This window comes from Symphalangus syndactylus, chromosome 7 (genome assembly GCF_028878055.3).
Source record: "Symphalangus syndactylus isolate Jambi chromosome 7, NHGRI_mSymSyn1-v2.1_pri, whole genome shotgun sequence".
NCBI classification, from domain to species: Eukaryota; Metazoa; Chordata; class Mammalia; order Primates; family Hylobatidae; genus Symphalangus; species Symphalangus syndactylus.
The window spans coordinates 54,637,805-54,655,353 of NC_072429.2; the positions used below are offsets into that span (position 1 = coordinate 54,637,805).

At 39.7% G+C, this 17,549-nt stretch overlaps 1 pseudogene; it reads right to left on the reverse strand.

Annotated features, from left to right (window-relative positions):
- Positions 1-2,170: 2,170 nt before the first annotated feature.
- On the reverse strand, positions 2,171-2,633 carry LOC129485734 (interferon-induced transmembrane protein 3-like; annotated as a pseudogene).
- Positions 2,634-17,549: the final 14,916 nt, after the last annotated feature.

Here is a 17,549-nt window from a genome sequence, read left to right on the forward strand (position 1 = left end):
AAGATAAGAGCAGTATTAAGTTTAAATTGATGTCATTATGAAATATTTGATATCAGGATTACAAATTTCAACTTCAGTAATTATTCGATTGGTCACAAAAGGGTATCATTCCACTGCCAACTCCTAGCAAGAGGCCATCAGAGTTATCAGCATGCATGCGATACACCCGGGACAGCTGGGGGAAGAGAAAAATGTGTTCTTTCTATTCCAGTAGAGTCTTGTGATTCCAAGGTTAAATTATTGAAGCAGTTTGGGAGGTACTTTTTAATATGATTTTCAAAAAGTTTTCTCCTCATTATCAACTCTTTAATAAACACTTCAAAGTTTCTCTGAGCTTCTCCATTGGGAAAAATATTAATTCATGAGCCTTCTTCCCAAACATACGCTCATTTCTCTCATTGGGATTCAAGAACTCAAGGAGGAAATGTTATGCAAGTGTCTGCATATAGAAAGACAAAGTTTTCCTTCTTCTTTTTTCTCATTTCTCCTACAAAGGCATTCCCTTCATGCCTAGCACATAACTTCCATCTTGCAATATGATTCTGGCATGAGGTGCAGTCTCTCCAACTCAGCAAGGGTCTTTGACACAAGGTACTAATCTATCCTTCTCCTCTTCATTCCTGATCTATAAAAAATAACAAACATAGCATTGACGAGGTGCTAGGCATCGTGAGAAGCACTTTCCAATGCATTCATTTCATTTACTCTTCACAGCTCTATCCCCATTTCCTAAAGAAGAAACCTAATCCTTGGAAATGTTCAGTGGCTGCCCCAAGGTAATACAGCTGGTAAATGGTGAGATTTGAATGCATTTCTAAAGTTTGAAGAGAGAACCCATTCATTTAACTTCCACAACAATTCTGTAGCTTTTTATTCTGACAGAAAGGAACTAGCTGTGTTCATACCTTATAGAAGGATACCATCTGGATATGCATGGTGCCCTGAAAAAGAATGGCATTTTTTTTATATATACCTGTCTTGATGTAGTTCATTTTGACTCTTGCTATAGAACTGCATGTGGGTGAAACTTTAAAGCAGATCACTGGCATACTAAACTTCATGTTAACACTTATACTACAGAAGAATTAAATAAGTCCAAGATTCAATTACACTATATTTTATTTCAGGGAGCTCAAATTACTACAGAAGAAGTCTATGTATTATTCTGCTAAAATCAGGATAAATACAGCGTGTAGGGGACCAGTAGGAAGATTAGCACCATGCATTTAAGGACCCAAGTGGTCACGGGCTCTAACATCAGGCAAGGTCATCGTAGTTGCCAACCTGCAGCCTGGAGCCCTGGAAAGAAAGAGTGGAGGACAGAAGGGGAGGGTTTGCTGGGTCAGGTGAAGTGCCTTGAAAGAAAACAGAAAAGAATGGGTGAACAGCTAGCCAGTTTCATTTACTTTAGGTATACAGAGTAATACAAAGTTGATGCAATAATTAAAATTTGAAGAATTAATTATGGATATTTCTAAGGCGTGCACTAAGATTTCATTTTCTTTTTGTTTAATGTGATTCTTTTTTACTGTCTCTCAAATTTACTGTTGTTTAGTTTGTGTCTTGGTAAGTCCCTTTAAATCTTCTCTGGGAGAAAACGGGGTGGGGGGGGGCTATACTTAGTTAATGAATATCCTGTGGGACCAAATAATAATAATGTTAATACCTGCTAATATTTGTATATCATATATTATGTGCCAAGTACTATAGTACTATTCTAAGTATTTTACACATACTCTTTTTTTTTTTTTTTTTTTTTTTTGAGGTGGCGTCTTGCTCTGTCGCCCAGGCTGGAGTGCAGTGGTGCAATCTCGGCTCACTGCAACCTCTGCCTCCCGGGTTCAAGCAATTCTCCTGCCTCAGCCTCCAGAGTAAATGGGATTACAGGCACCCACCACCATGCCCAGCTAATTTTTGTACTTTTAGTAGAGATGGGGTTTCACCATGTTGGCCAGGATGGTCTCGATCTCTTGACCTCGTGATCCACCCTCCTCAGCCTCCCAAAGTGCTGGGATTACAGGCGTAAGCCACCATACCCAGCCCTGAACTACTTTTTTTTTTTTTTTAACAAGGAGCACGTGCACTTTATTGAATGCCATTGTAGAAAAGTGTGTGAGGATAAAGGGCTGATACAGGACTTGGCTCTGGGGGCAGGGCAAGGAATGGAAGATGAAGTGTGTGGGATACAGGTCACGGGCAGAGCTCCTGGCCTGGGTGATGCCTCCTGATCTATCAATAGACTCGGAAGATCAATGCTGGGATGATGATGAGCAGAATGGTCATGACGATGTCCACGATCAGGGCCCAGATGTTCAGGCACTTGGCGGTGGAGGCATGGGCCTGGGCCCTGGTCAGGTCACCAACCATCTTCCTGTCCCTAGACTTCATGGAGTATGCAAATGCTATGAAGCCCAAGCAGCCGGAGTTCATGAAGAGGGCGTTGAACAGTGACCAGATAACATGGTCAGGCATGGAGGTCTCGCTGTGGAAGTGGATCATGGTGGACATCGGGGGAGCAAGGTTGTGGGGCGTGCCCCCACCACAGCCACCTCATGCTCCTCCTTGAGCATCTCATAATTGCAGGGGTGGCCGCTGTTGGCAGGAGCGAAGAAGGTTTGGAAAGTGTGGTTCATGGTGTCCAGGGAAGACCAGCTGTGGTCAGGTTGCTGGGATGGTTCTCAGTAGGCCCTCCCCCTCCCCAGTAGTTTCAATTTCTCCTGAACTATTAATTTAATGAAGAAGCCCTTTTCTTGTTATCAGTCAATGCAAAGGTAAACTTCAGCCAAGCTTACCTACATAAACTGTTAAAACACAGATTGCAGGGCATCTCTTCCAGAGTTAATGATTCAGTAGGTCTGGAATGGGGCCAAGAATTTTGTTGCTCCAAGTGAAACTGATGCCACTGATATAGATGAAGCAAAAAGACAGTCTGGAAAGGCATGATAAAACCCTAAAATATATTAACCCTTGGAGTCTTAGGGAAATGCAAGAGAACAGGTTATAAGAGTGGGTGCAATTCTGATTTTTATCAGAACCAAAGAAACAGTGTCACTGGATATTCCTTAGAATATGGTTTCCAAAAGTCATGGAAGCAGACAAGGCTTCAGCAGAAATTACGTCATATTGAGTTAGTCCATTTCCATAGAGTAAAGAGATGCTCTGTTCTGCTAGTGAGCTTGGTGAGACTTCCAAACCCCTTCTGAAAAGAAAACGTCACGGGTTTTAAGGCAGACTGATATTTAGAGCCACCTTAATATGGAAAAATGAGACAGCATACAGGAAGAGATCTCACAGGCCAGGAGTAAGGGATGTCGAGATAATCAAGAGAGATGGACTCTCTAAAAACAAGCTGGAGGAGCACGCTCCCCAGCCAGCTGTCATAACCTACATGGGGTAGACAAAAGCAGAATAAGAACACCATCCCTCAACTCTGGACAGAGTCTGACTTTGTAATTTGGGAACAGGGCAGAACATGACAATGTGATGGATGCCCTATTCCTCTTCCTGCCTGTGTAATATTGCTTAGGATCTCTTTAGTGCCAGAGGCAATTTCAGGGGCTCTACAGAACATGATTGTATCTGGGGACTTTTAAGTTCCAACTGTGAGATCGGTTTATAGGACATTTTTCTAAAATGAATTGTTACATGTTTTGGTCTCTGCTCCTGATTCTCACTGCCTTTGCGAGATTGGCTATTTTAAAATCCTACTTTAACCATGAATGAGCAACATGATTCTTTCATGTGGGGAAAGAGATTGCTGTTGTTATATCCACAATTGATCTTTCCTATTTCTCTGAGATTGGGTTGGCTGAGAAAGGGATCACCTTCCTTGTCCTCTTCTTTCCTTCCACTTGAGAAGCAGTAAGAAGGATAGCCAAGTGTCACTGACAGTCACAGAGCCTCATGTACTATGGGAGTTCAAACATGTACAATTCAATCTAGGAAAGGGAATTGCTCTCTGAGTATCATTAAGCCATTAAGCATTTTTTATTATAAAACAGGAAAGGCAGGACATGAGCCGGGAGAGGGCAAAGAGGAATTAATCCATTCTAGCAATTCTGCCAATATTAGTTCATTTAATCATTCAGCAAACCTTTATTAAAAATCTCTCCATACCACCACATGGCTGAACTCTGGAAGTAGATGGGAAAAAACAGGTACACAGATCATCCTCTTGTATATATTATATTTCAGCAGGAAGACCAGATATTAAGCAGTTAAATTCATTATTAATTAATTGTGATAGCAATAAGGCCTGCAAAGCACCACTACAGCCCGGAGCTGGTCTGGTCATGGGATCAGGGAAAGCTTCCCTTGATGAACTGACACAAGCAAGTATGAAAGATGAGTTGAGTTCTCTGATAAGAGGGTTTCAAATAGGGAAAAGACCCGCTGGAAGGCTCAAAGGTGGGAGCACATGCTATACACTAGAGGAACTAGCAGAGGACTGCTGGAAAGGCGGTGAAGAGGACAGAACATTCAACAGGAGCTGGGGTGCCTGGACAGTCCGTGTGGGGCAATTGTCATGATGACAACAAATGAATGTAAAATGTTCTCCAAGCATCAAGGACTTTGTCTAGAATGATCAAAGAGCCATCTGCCAATCCATCTTTTTGAATCCAAAGCATCTAGGGTACAGCTCAGCAGAAGAAGGTGCTCAATGAATATAGGTTGAATAATGAATAAATTAATCAAAAATGTAAGCATGTGTATAAAATCTATCTTTCACACATTGGAGTTGGCTTTGGTCCATTTACTGCAATATTTCAAAATCATATAAGTGTCTGAGTTCCTTGAATTTGAAAAGACAGCCCAAAATAATTACTGTATTCTGAACCACTATGCTCTCAAATTAATTCCTATTGCAGCATGTGCACTCTCGTCCAGCCTTTTTAGTTTTCTGTCCAAATAAAATTAGGAGTGTTTTCAAAAGACATATTGGAGCATTAATATCATATCAAATACTTGAAAATTTCATTAACAAGATCCAGAAGAGATCATAGTATCGGAAGCAGCTTGAAACAATATAGACAATGAAATGAAAGACCTTCTCCCTACAACATTCTTTTACTCTTCACACGTTTTTCTCTTCCATTGCCATCTCTGAAAGCATTAGGCCAAAACTTAAGAAATTAAGATAACTTTTTAGACAGTTGATGCCTTTTCATTCATTCAAATTGCATTCACATTTTTATTCATCTGTTCATATCTACTGAGTTGCTACCATATATGGAGCACTGTGCTAAATGCTGGAGATACAAAGATGAAGGTAACATGTTCTTTACTGTCGAGAGCATTAGGAGAAGTACATAGACAATAAGTGTTAACATGTTTCAGGTAGAGAAGCTGGCTTTGGGGACAGTTGAAACACCAAAGAAGGAACAGTCAGTTCTATCTTGGGCAGGGCTGTGGGGAACCTGCTGCGTGGAGGAATGTTCAGGCAGGAAAGGCTCACAGAAGAGCTGACATCTTCCTGAATCTTGAAAGTGTCCACCAAACAAACAAGGGACAGACAGAGGTAGCATTCCAGGCAGAGGAAACAACAAGAGCAAAAGCACAGAGATGTGAGATAGCCTGTGAAGTTCAAAGAGCTGCACATGGTTTGGTAGAGAGGAGCACAAGGTTCAAGGTAAAATAGGAACGAGTTTGGTCATGGACATGTATCAGTGAAAGGGCAGCTACTGAAGGACCCTGAGCAGGGAAATGATAAAGCAAGCCAAGAATTTCATCTCAAAAAAAAAAAAATCTGATAACAGTGTAAAAAACTGGTTAGAAGGGATTTAAGACTAGAGGTAATTTTCTAGTTGGAAGTAGAATGCTTATGAAGGTAGAACTGATAGGATTAGGATGGCTTCCTGAAAAAAAAAAAAAACAAAAAAACTCATGTCTAAAATAAGAGGATAGTTACGCACTTTTTCTTTTTCTTTTCTTTTTTTTTTTTTTTTTGAGACAGAGTCTTGCTCTGTCGCCCAGGCTGGAGTGCAGTGGTGAGATCTCTGCTCACTGCAAGCTCCGCCTCCCGGGTTCACACCATTCTCCTGCTTCAGCCTCCCGAGTAGCTGGGACTACAGGCGCCCGCCACCACAACTGGCTAATTTTTTTTTTTTTTTTTTTTTTTTTTTTTTAATAGAGACAGGGTTTCACCGTGTTAGCCAGGATGGTCTCGAACTCCTGACCTCGTGATCTGCCCACCTCAGCCTCCCAAAGTGCTGGGATTACAGGCGTGAGCCACCGCGCCCGGACTTTATTTTTCTATTAACATATCAGTACCTTTGTACAAAATTATACAAAGCTAGAGTTGGTTTGAGCTACATTGCACTTAACCCAGTGCCCTAAGTTTGCCGAGGAACTGAGACCCAGAGAAAGTAAGAGCTGCAGAGCTAAGCAGGACAGAGCACCCCCACGTGTCCTCAGTCTAGTTCATTACTCTTCTCCCTTCATCCTTCCCCAATTTACTAATCAATTAATGTTCAGCTATCAAATAGTACCACTAGGATGCTACTTCAAGGAACTAAGCAAAAATTATTTATAATAGAAATCACTTAATTTTATATTTTTTGCATTTGTATGTTTACATATTACATTGTGCCTGCCTAAAATTATTTAAAAACGAAAATAAAAACTGCTGACGCAGCTACTGTATGTGAGATGCAGAGAACTACGACAATTATGAAAGAAAACAATCATTAACATTTATAACTTTAATTCACATTCATCTTTAGTTTCCTCAGTGTGGTCATTCCAAGGGAGTCTTTTACTCTTTGAAAATTACAGGCCTATGTTTGCAACCTAGTTCTGCCACTTGTTAGCTGGGTGATCTTTGTCAAGTCACTTAACCTCTCTATACTTCAGTAAAATCATTGTAATAATAAAATCTATCTGATGAGGTTGTGGAAGCCTTAAATGAGTGAATGCACTAAACTAGGTTCAGCACATAGTTAAGTACTATATAGTGCTAACAATATATATCTAAAATGGTTCAACTAGCCATGGGGTAATGTGAAATGGGAAGCTAAAATTGACAAGGCCAAACTTTTATTATATGTCACCAAAGAGATTTATCTATAGTTGTTTGCAACCTTCCACGAGTCTGTTAGGTTGCTTCACATGATCAAGTTAGATTTGGATGAGGTGATTCTCCTACTCAGCTTTTTTGCAATTATTTTCTTCTGGCTTTCTGACTTTTCAAGTATTATCTTTTCTCATTAAAAAAAAATGACGTTCTATCATGGCACTAAACTTACTGAAAACATCACAAACCCCGTGGAATGTTTGCCAGGGATGCAGTTGAAGTTCTCAAAATAATGAGAAATCCATTCCCGCATTTCTTGATCCTGTAGTCAAATGCTAATTTTTAGTCTTCTAACAATAGGTACCCACTCATTCATCAAGAAACGCATACCAGGAACATAGTATGTGGGGAACATTCTGTTAGGTGCTAGCAATGTAGAGACACTACCCATACTCAAGGGAATCACCATGATACAGGGGGGTTATTCACTGAACCCTGTCCACAGAGAATGAAACCAACCTGGCCCTCTTGGAGCATCAGGTCTAGTGAGGGAGACAGATGATAAATAGGGAAACAAAGAAGCACACAAGTATGAACTGGGAAGAAGCTTGTGAAGGTAAAGAACAGGTTAAAATTATGCTACCACTCCCCACCCAAGTGAGAAAGTCTGTATATAGATAGTGTGAGCATTACCAAACTGAACATGGGTCTGCTCACCCAGCACAGTAAAGCCAAACACTGACAATGAGGTTTGCAGCAAGACAAAAAAGGACATTTATTCTCATGTTGCCAAGCAAGCAAGAAAGGCAGCTCACACTTAAGACCCAACCTCCTTGATGGCTTACAGGCGAGGGCTTTTAAAGACAGGGGTACATTTCAGGAAAGCAGAAGTTATACAGGCAAAATTGCAAATTAATGTATGAAGGTCACATATTGGTTTGGCCCAAAAAATCAGGATACCTTGAAGTGGGGACTTACAGGTCATTGGTGGATTCAGAGATTCTCTGATTTGCAATTGGTTAAGGAAGCAAAGCTTTGTCTAAAAACTTGGGGTCAACAGAAGGGAAGGTTACAGTTTGGCCTGTGGATGTCACTTCCTCCAGGCCTCTCAGGAAGAAATTTAGAGCAAAGAACAGAGGTCAGAGTTTAGTCCTCAGTTTTCCCTTATCTGAGGTCTACATGACAGTAGTTGGCATTTTCCAAGTGGTGGGGGTCTGGGTTTCTAAAAAATAATTGAGTTACACATGTCAAGATGTTATCTTTAGTTTGCATACAGAACTAAACATCTTGTGATTTTAATTTATTTTGGTGGCTATTGTTTAAGCTATTATTATCCTCTTGCTTATCACGTTGGTTATTTACTTCTCAAAACTATTCAGGCGCCTTCAATTCTCCTTGAAATACTCATTTATTTATTTATTTATTTTTATGCTTGGGAGGCCCAGCAGGCCCCTAAAAAGGGTCCCTACTCCATTTCATGAGCAGGGAAAGCCACAATTGGAAAGTAATGACTGGGCTGAGACCAGTTCAGAAGCGAAGGAAAAGGTCATCCAAAGAACAGGGGAAAAAATGGTCAAAGCAAAGGGAAGAGGATGAGTGAAGGCCCTGTGATGGGGAAATACTTAACTGTGTCCAATAGCAGAAAGTAGCCCAGTGTGGCTGAAACAAAGGTAGGACGTACCAGGTGAGAATACAGAGGAGAGTGGGAGCAGTAACATGTACATTACAAGCCACAGCCAAGAGTATGTATGTGTGTTATTCTTAATACAACAGAAGATTATTAAAGGATTTTAAGAAGTGATGTGCAGGCTACAGTTTTTAAAGTTTCTCCTGGACTCTTGTGTTGGGAATGGGTTGGAAGGCAGAGCAGTAATGTAGAGTTGGGGGAAAAGGATAGACCACGAGGCAGTCCATCCTATAACGCCCTCTACAGGTCACTAGGAAGTGGCCTACCTCAGAGAGAAGTGGAGGAATTCTGATCCATTTGGAAGCAGAATGTAAGGTTTTCCTGCTGAATTCGAGCTGTAGGATGAGGAAAAGGGAAGAATCAAGGATGATACTCATGTTGAGTGAATAGAGATGAACGTCTGGGGAGGAACTTTTCTCCTGAGGGAAAATCTGTTCACTTTTTATTGGTCTTACACGGAGAGACCTTGCTGTAATTATCTTACAGTAAATTAAATTCTAATAGAGTTACATATCAGTAATCTGGAAGACTGTTTTATAAGCTTCCTTGATACACACTGAATTAAACGCAGGAGAGAGTTGCAGTCATCCCTAGATCACTTTCCTCTCTGGACAACAGGCATCTAGTAATAAATGTACTCGGGAGAGTAACCTTGGGAGTTAATAATATCCCAAAGAAGTTTCGCCTCTTCTCCTCCCACTTCCAGCTCTGCTTGGAATGAGCACAGGCCGCACAGGAATGCAGTTGAATCCTTAATGAATCTGGCCATAGAACATGAAATGGGCAACCATCTTAGAATACCATATTACACTGAAATTATGGTGTATTTTAGTAGTTTATGTGGCCCCCACATTATTAATGCTACTGACATAAAGTGAAAGGGGAAGCCGAGAGTCAAATACTACCCAAATGAATAGCCGAGGTCACTCATGGTATTTCAACTTCCCCTTGCAAATGACTGATTCGGGGATATGCACATGATTCAATCCTAGTCATCAATTCAAAGTGAAGGAAAATCTGTTTGAGGGCATTTAGGAATGTGTTTCTGTGTTAGAACACAGAAACACAAGGAGAGACAGTTCTTTCTTTGTCCCCTGGACTTTGTTATATCTGAAACTGCTGTAGCCACCTTGCTCGCAGCCTAAGAAGGAAGCCAATACACAGAGGTAGACAGAATCAAGAGAAGGCACGGGATAGAACAGGAGCCTCTCTCCTTCCCCTGGAGGCAGCCCTGTTCCTCAACTTCCTATCACACGAGATAATAAACTGTCCTATTGATAAGCTAGTTTGAGTATGGGTTTTCTCTTGCTGAAACTAAATATATCCTTACTGACAAAGAAAATCCCATGATTTAAGGAAATGATAAAATTACTGCACATTCAAATCCACGAAAAACAATATGCTCTTGAAGGTTCTACTCTATTTTTAAATATTATACATACCCATTTTGTGAGAAATATATATATTCTCTCAAGAATTTATAAATATGAATCAAGATATTTAGAATAAGTTTACTAACAAGAAATATGTCAATTGTTACAATACTTTTCAATAATGTTTTCTATGGAATTGCAGAATAGTTTTTAAAGAGAAGTAAGTGGAGGAAATCCACAAGTTTCAGTTGTAAAAAGAAAACATGTGAAAATATAAAAGTAAGAACAAATTGAAAACTATCCTTTAGTAAATAACCCCTGAAAAAGAGAAAAATAAAAGAATCTATGGTAAAGGTGGTTTTCTCTCTCTCTCCTGTCTCTTGATTTATGAGCTACTAAGTCAGATGAAAAATAGAAACAGTACTATTGAAGTAAAGAGGAGAAAATTATTCAGAGGACACCTCTGAAGTTGTAAACAGCAGGGAATTGTTTGAGCATCAAAAATGTCTTTGGATGGCAGGTTATGAAGAGAAAGGACTTTGTGGGCTTTGTGGTCCCCAAATCCTGAAACAAGCAAGCCACTAGAGCAAGGAGAGATTAAGACGGATCACAAGATGAACAGAAGACATTAAAAAAATATATTTCTTGTGAAAGTGAACACTGGGGTCCTGAGAACAGAGAATGACCTAGACCAGAAATATCCATATCCTCAGTGGAAGAAGAATGCAACTCTGTTTACACTGCTGCAAGTCACAGCACCTCCTAAACCCCACGCCTCACTAGCTACCTCTCCATGAGAGAATTTTAGCTTGAGTTGCGCAGCGTGGTCATTATAGGATTTTGGTCATGATGAGTTAGTCTATTTTTCCGGTCATTCAAAAACTGTCAGGTTAGGTCTAAAAATTATAGTAGAATATTTTTGAAATAATTAACCTCTTAAAAACATAAAATCTTCCAAAATTTTCATCTTCTAGGTAGTGAGTAGGCCTGTGTTGTTTTCTTCTTGAGATTAAAAGTTTTTTTCAATTTATTCCTTTATTTCATATGATTTGTAGTAACTGCAATTTATTCTGTTGGCAAATTTTCCACTAAACTCAGTCGAATGGACCCACATGAGTTCTCACTTATGTCTAAATATACATGGAGATGTCATTTATTATAGCCTGAAATCTGAATAGACTAACCTAGAAAATAGAGATATCTAATCTCTTAATCTAGCTTTACAAAATTCCCCGTTATAACATCCCTGTAAATGCTGAGCTTCTAAGATAAATTTTTATAAAATTACTAATTTATAAGCACTGATTTATATAACATGCCACTGCTCTCTCTCAACTACATCCACTTCAACATAGTACAAGTCCTCTTATGGTGTATGTGTTTGTATAATAAAACTTTCATTACCTATGCAATTGATTTTTGCCCTTTAAAAATGTTTAAACACATTTTAATTTTTTCCCATGGCAAAAAGGTAACTGTAAATATGGCCAAATAACCTAGGCCTTGAAAAATGTACCATTGTCAGAGTATTTTGGTTTTTTCTTTGAAGTGATGGCAAGACAGTGCCCTGTTGTGATAGGGCTCTCTCCAGAAAAAAAAAGTGGTGCCAATTAATATGCCAAGTAGTTGTTCTCAGAGCTGGGTATGAGACAAGACTTTGACCAGGACCTCCTTCCTCTTTCTGGAAGGACATCTTGTTTCCAGTGAGAGGCACGATGTAGCCCCAACCTCTGGAAGGATATGAGGAGTCTGTACTGTTGACCAGAGTTGGAAGTGGCAGTGGCAGTCATGCAAAGAAGTGAGGTTGGTGGGGAGGCCACCACCTAGAATAGCAATCAAGTCCTACAGCTTCCCAGAGGCATGGCAACAGCCAGGACACTGACCCTTTGCACCTAAGATAGGAAGCATTCCGTGGCAGGCTAGCAGGGTATCCAATAGCATCACAGGGAGGCCCGCTGTGCTCAACAGAACACAGGCCCACCAGGGTCTTAGCAGCAGAGGAAGCAGTGTGGCAACAGAATGGGAAAGCCAGAGCAGAAGCTACCAGCAGGTGTGTTAGGGAAGCCCTGTGAGGCACCCCCTGTGAGGACACCTGTGCTGTGAGGCCTCTCTCTGCGAGGACAGCTGTGAGGACACTGTGTGGTTTCCCTGTGAGGACACCTGTGAGGCCTCCCCTGTGAGAATCTTCCTGAGGCCACCCTCTGTGAGGAAACTCACAGAAATATTGGCAAACACAGTGAAGGACACCCATTTATTTTAAATGAGCTAGAATGGGATTGTGTATATGGATCCAGTGCCTTTTACTTGCCTTTCTCCTTTTCTGAAATGTTCTTCCAGACAAGAAAATAGTTTCCTTTCTCACCTGTTTTGAATAGAGTATCACTTTATCAGGAAGTATGACCTGACCATCCTTCTTAACATGGTAACACACACACACACACACACACACTCACACACACACATACACACACATACAGATCTAGTACCACCATTTTAACTTTTCCAATGCATTATTTTCTTACATATCTGACATATTCAATAATATTTTTATTATTTGACACTTTCCACTGGAAGCTCTGCAAGGTAGATATTTATGCCTGTTTAGTTTACAATTTTATTCCTAGTACTCTGAGTAGTGTTTGGCACATAATAAACATTCAATGACTATTTGTTGAGTAAGCAAAAAACTCTACCCCACATCACGGCCCATGCCTCACAGTATTTTTGTCCTCCTCCCCTTCCCTGGCTTGGTCTGGCCGCTCCACTAGCCATGTCTTGAGACTTGTCATGACCCATCATCAGATGTCCCATGCCCACATCTCTCTCCTCTCTTGCCTGTTCAACTTCTCCCACCATTCTGCAGACTTATCAAGACTCCTTTACCATCTTCAAACCATCAACCATATCCTTCAAACCCAGCTTTTTACTCCTGTAGGCTTAGATTCCACAAGATATTGTTTCAATGACATTTCTCGATGCTCTATATTTTAGTTGTCTTGTCCTGCTAGACTCCAGCACTGAGTGACTCAGCTATTCACTTCTCCGTGACTTCACCTGTTGCTAAAGAGAGTTACACAAGACAGCAGATTATGAATGACTTGAATCCTGTGGCCAACTCACTTAGGTCCTCAAAATTCCCCCTTGTATTTCTTCACTTTCATTAGACACCTCTCCTTCTAGTTTACGGAGAAAATAGAAGCCATCAAATGAGAACTCCTTTACCTTTTCAATAACAAACATATAAGCCTACCCACATTGCAAACATTCTATCAGCTTTCTTATCAACTTGAATCCCATTCTTACCTTCTGTGGAATGTACACCATCAACTATCCTTCATATGTTCATCTTTTTCCTATGATCTTGTATCAGTTTTCTAGGGCTGCCAGAATAAAGTACCACAGACTGGGTGGCTTAAACAACTGAAAGTCATTGTCTCACAGTTCTGGAGGCTCAAGTCTGAAGTCAAGGTTGTTGGCAAGATTAGTTGTTTCTTAGGGTTGTGAAAATGAATATATTCCATGCCTCTCACCTAGCTGCTTGTGGAATGCTGGCAATCTCTGGTATTCCTTGGATTGTAAAAACATCACCCCAATCTCTGCCTTCAACTTCACGTGGCATTCTCCATGGAAACATCTCTGTGTCCAAATTTCCCCTTTTTAGAAGAATACCAGTCATACTGTATTAGAACACAACCAAAGCCAGTATGACCTCATCTTAATTAATTACACTTACAATGACCCCGTTTCCAAATAAGGTCACATTCTGAGGTACTGGAGGTTAAGACTTTAATGTATGAGTATAGGGGGACTAATTCAACCTATAACAAATCTGTAACCTCTCTATTGGCTTTTACTAATGCTCGAAAGTCTCCCCTGAAAAAGGTTAATAAAGCTCACATTTCTTTGTAGATCCCTTGTGTCGGTCTCTATTCACTCTTTAACAGTAATTTTTTAAATTGTTTTCTTTACCTGATGTCTCTGTTTTTTGTTTCCCATTCTCTTCTTGATCTACTTCAAATAACTTTCTGACAGCTCCCGCAAAGGTCAACAGTGGCCTCCTGCTGAAAAACACAATGTTTATTATAGACCTTCACTTCTTTGGCCCCTCAGAAGCACTTGGCAACATCAAGCATGCCCATCTTCTTGAAATATTCTCTTCTACTGGGGACAGTGTTACCGTTGATTTACGTTTATCTTTCTACTCACTCTTTCACTTTATTTGCAAACTAATTATCATCTGTGCAGCCTATAAGCAAGTCTACAATCCTTGCTCCTAAATCCTCTCTGTTTTGCATGCTACACTCCCCTCCCAGGGTACCTTGCATGCCTATGGACTCAATTACCACTCAGAAGTTGGTATCTCCAGCTCTCGTCTCTCCTCTCACTGCCAGACCTGTGAATCCTACTCCCCATTGGCTTCTTATTGAAGGTTCTATACTTTCCTGAACCTCACATTACTAAAATTAAACACAAAATCCTTACTCCATCGCCACCACTAATAGAGCAGTCCTCCTCTTGTGTTCCTGACTATAATAGGTTGAAGTATAATGCGGACGTGACTGGAGGACCATATGCCAAAGTTTTTACATCTTCCTTTAACTTAATGTTGTTCTCCGATTACTTGGGTCTAAAAGAATGTATTAAGCACTTACAGTGGTGATTACTCAAAATTTAATTTATAATCTCAGTTCTCACACAAGGAATTACAATGTAATTGACAAAGCTAACATTTGAAATAATTTAAAGGAAATCAAAACAAGCTTTTGATTTCAGTGTGTTCACTGTTAAGCATTTTACATGTAACGTTTCATTGACTCTTAATAATTCTATAAGGTAATTTTATCTATTTACATTTTGCAAATAAGGACACTATATTTAGAGAAATTAGCAACTCCCTCAAGATGACCTAGAGAGCAAATAATGAAGACTTGTTTTAACCCAAATCAGAATCTGAGCCCTTATTCACACCTAAATTGTGATCGAGTTCCTAGTACATATTGAAGTCATCCAGAGAAAGCAGAAAACTGCATTTATTCTTGGTTTTGAGGAATTAGAGAAAGTATGGATAGAGAAGTGAACAAATCATGCTATCTGAGCAAGGTGTGGATTAAAATGACCCTGACATAAGACAGGGACAGCGGATTCCATTTCAGCAGACCAGAGACCCTGTTGAGGACTATTATATAAAAGTGAGCATGTAAGCTAGGGTCATCAGATGGAGTTTCTTGAATGCCAGGCTGAGAAGTTAAAACTTGAAACTCTAAGCAATAGGAAGTCAATGGCAAAAGCAGGATGCTTTTGAAAAGAGTACAATAATACATTCTGGTTTTGCTTCCACTGTCCTTTGTGATAGCACACAAACCTCTAATAGCCATTTTTGGTTCAGATATATATTGAGCCATTAACTGTGAGAACATAAATTCTTCCTTCTTGAGTTAAAATTGACAATTTATGGGTAAGCACAATAATGTAATCCCAGCAATCAACACGCATAAGTATGGTTAGAATTTTAAGAGTAGATGTGAAGGTACTTGATATTACACAAATCATTTAGAAAATGTGCTTCACCAGACCCAGTTTTTCTCCATCAAAGATCTATACCAGAAATTAACCTGAAGAATGAAACAAAGGAATGGCACCACTGTTCTAGGAGATGATAATAATACATTCCTTGTGATGACTGTTCATATCAGGTTCCAAAATGCCTTATTTTTTCAGCAGGGTTGACATGTCAAGAGATGAATTTGTTGACCCACAGGAAGGCTGAAGTCATTTATAGATTAAAAATACCTAGGATGGGCCAGTTTGCTAAGAGCTCCTTGATTTACTATGGGGTTATAACCCAATAAACCCATCTTAAGTTGAAAATATTGTAAGTTGAAAATGCATTCAATGCACCCAACCTACTAAACATCATAGCTTAGCCTAGCCCATCTTGAATGTGCTCAGACACACATTAGCTTACAGTTGGGCAAAATCATCTAACACAAAGCTTATTTTATAATATAGTGTTTAATATGTCATGTAATTTATTGGATACTGCACTGAAAGTGAAAAACAGAATCGTTATATGCACAATCAAAGTACAGTTTCTACTGAATGCATGTCACTTTCATACATGGTAAAGTCAGTAAATTGCAAGTGGAGCCATCATAAGTTGGGGACCATCTGTATATGTAGCAAAACAGTCCTTAACTTCACGAAGCTTACAGTCTTTGGGGGAAGACAAACACTAACCAAAAAACCACAAGCTCAAATTTGTATTGACAAGGACTTAAATAATTCACCTCAATGTGACAGGTGAGATCAATTAAAATTTGTTTTGGTTTTGCATGCCATAGGCCCTGATATACATCTTCGAATTCTTGTAGTACATGGGTGGTTTGCATAGGTCCTCAGGCAAGTTATTTATTTTTTCAAAGGTTCAGTTTCCTCATATGCAAAATGAGAGTAATAATAACAAATAGGGATTTTGATGAGGATAAGTGAGGTAACATGTGAAAATGCTTAGCATTATGCCTAATATGTAGTGAATATTAAAATATGTTAGCTATTGTTACTGTTCCAGAAGTGCCTCTTATGAATCTGCGTCTTTCATGCTAGGGGATTCAGAATCTGATTAGTCAAATAGTTCTTATCTGCAACAGTGTCAACAACGTTTTGTGCTAGCAATAAATGTTTACTAAACACCTCTTACAGGCAAATTATTGTATAATATTCTGAAGGTAGTTGAGGAAGATAGCAGCTTTTATTAAGTAAGGGAAATAGCAATAAGGATATCGAGTGACACAGCCAAGGATATAGGAATGAGGTGGGAAGTGGACATGGTGAGTGTGGCTGAGGATGGGCTAGCCAGCCAGAGGATAATGTACTTGGGAATACTGGGATGATGGTTATGTCATCAGTAGAGAGCCTTATCTGGATTCAGAGGCATGAGAGGATGAACGAACAGGTAACATTTCAATTTCACCTCAGCTTCTTGGTGGGGAGAGCATCCTAACCAATATTTTACTGAGTCAGCCTAGAGAAGAAAATGTTTAAAAGACACGTTTCAGGAAATGTTTCTGTTGAAAACACTATGGCAGTGATCATGCTAGCTGCTTGAAACTGACTTCAATACAAGATGCATGTGAGAGATAAAAAGCAGTTCTATGTCCCAAGTGGTTACAATTTCCTTATATCTCAGAGCTATGGTTTTAAAAGTCTCAATCTGAAAACTTACATCCACACAAAAACCTGCACATGAATGTTTACAGCAGCTTTACGCTTACTTGCCAAAGCCTGAAATCAACCAAGATGTCCTTGAATAGGTGAATAGAAATAGGTGAAGACGAATTTGAAGATGAGTGAGTTAAGACATGGAGGGACCTTAAATGCCTATTGCTAAGTGGAAGGGGCCAATCTGAAATGGATAGATACTGTAGTATTTCAACTATATGACATTCTAGAAAAGGCAAAACTATGAAGACAGTACAAA